This window comes from Lactuca virosa, chromosome 5, assembly GCF_052849685.1.
Source record: "Lactuca virosa cultivar CGN04683 chromosome 5, Lactuca_virosa_CGN04683_v6, whole genome shotgun sequence".
Taxonomy (NCBI): Eukaryota; Viridiplantae; Streptophyta; class Magnoliopsida; order Asterales; family Asteraceae; genus Lactuca; species Lactuca virosa.
The window spans coordinates 335,975,807-335,977,742 of NC_136430.1; the positions used below are offsets into that span (position 1 = coordinate 335,975,807).

At 37.3% G+C, this 1,936-nt stretch overlaps 1 non-coding gene across 1 annotated transcript; it reads right to left on the minus strand.

The window, feature by feature from the left end:
* Positions 1-1,126: 1,126 nt before the first annotated feature.
* On the minus strand, positions 1,127-1,323 carry LOC145118224 (U2 spliceosomal RNA). Its single transcript, XR_013713189.1, has one exon. It is a non-coding gene; the product is annotated as a U2 spliceosomal RNA (small nuclear RNA).
* Between the last annotated feature and the right edge of the window lie 613 nt (positions 1,324-1,936).

Below are 1,936 nucleotides of genomic sequence, written 5' to 3' on the forward strand. Positions count from 1 at the left end.
GCGTGGATTATAGATTTTCGGCCGTTCGGTGCACAATTGTTCCATAGAGTATGTCGGAGTCTACGAGATTTTAGGTTTAGTGTTTACGGTATATCGTATTTCGTTCTATATAAGTTGAAGTGTTTAGTTTCTCGTATTTAATTGTGTTCTATTATGTATCATTTAAACAAAAAGTATTAACATAAACATTAAATCAGATTAATTAAAAGGAAATCGATGGCACGGCAGCGTCTGACATTGCGAGCTGAAGCTTCTATTTGGCGTTGATGTTATGTTTTGGTGGGACAACACAAACAACATCTCCCGAAGCTTTTAGAAGTAAGACGGCGGACCTTGTCGTCATCTCTTCACATTAATTGTCTTTCCCACTGCAATCCGGCTTGTGGGGTACCAGGATAGTCATACAAGTTGATGATAAGTTGGACTAGAATATAAGAAACCATGTGATGGTTTCGAAGAATCAAAATCCCTTGATGTCGTTGTAGATAGTTTTGTTTTACATGACGAGAAGTTCAATTACAATATGTTGGTGGAATTGTTAACCAAAAGAATATTTTAATTTGTTTATGTATATATTAGTGAGTGCTCCCACATTGGTGTGTGAAGGATTCCAAGACGATTTTATAAATCTATCTCGTAGAGTGTTGATCACCGGGCTTGGTAACGTTTGCCTGTAACCCAAGTGGGGGTATAAAGTGGGTTTGATTATGATTTGGTTCAGTTTGGTTGGGTCTGGTGGTGTGTAATTTGACTTGCCCGTTCCAAGTCGAGAGCTGGTTCAAGTGGCTTGAGCGAAGGCTTTGGGTCTCTTGGAACCTAGAGACCTCAAAAAATTTATTGTTTGTCCATTTTGTCACAGTGATGAATGAGTCATACATAATAACCGTACCTTGTCCTGTTTCATCTCCTGATGAAAATATGTCATTAAAACCACCTGATTTTTGAGTCTCTTGGAACTTCCCATATTGTTAACATGAATGAAACCCTTCAAAGGTCCTTATAGTACAAAAAGCCAGGTCCATGGTTGGAACTATGGGAGTGCGTTCACATGAAAACATCAGACAGCAAAGACTTTCAAATCTCTAAGCCTATTTTAAGCTAATTTTAAACATTAAACTGAGTATTGGAGGGGTGCGCCTGGCCTTGGCTGTAGTGTAAGACCAAGGCGACGCATGAAGAACCCCAGCAGCAAGCTACTGTAACGGGCCTTCCCCCATAAAAAATAAGATTAATATCGAGTGGGCCGATGGCCCACATATCAGATATTAAACTGATAAGAACAGATACTACACTTGATCTTAGCCAAAAGGCCGAGAAAGGTATGCTTCTTACAGCCGTGGGCTTCCTCTTTTATACACAGCTTTCTCTTGCATGCTTCCTTCATTCTGCAGATGTGGGAAATTGGGATGCAGGCACTTTTACTTTCACTGCCAGCTCCCTTCCTAGTTCTTTCCTTCACGCACAAAAACAACTTCAATATTAGTCTTTTACTTCTTTACTTTCTGTGTATATTCAAATCAAACTTAGACTGCTGCATATGCATATCTGTTTATGATTGCATTGCCTTTTCTTTTCTTGTTTTTTCTGTAGTTTTAATTCAATCAACGCCAACAAACAGGACAACTTCATTTCATGTTGATAATTAGTCAATTACAAATGACTCCTTCCACTCATGTACCTACTATGCTTTGCTTTTCTCCATTTAGTTTATATCACATATCTATCGACTAAATTAATAACTAATGGACAAACTCAAACTTCTCAGAGAACTCCAACTTGTTAAAATCCATTCTATCAAAATATGTGTTTTTAATCAACATAATCCTTTTAGCTTGTTTTGCTGATAAAAATCATATTATATCTTGAAACCATATAACTTTATAATCATATCTAACACATTTCTGGCTCGTTAAAATCCTCACAAAAATTATTTTCC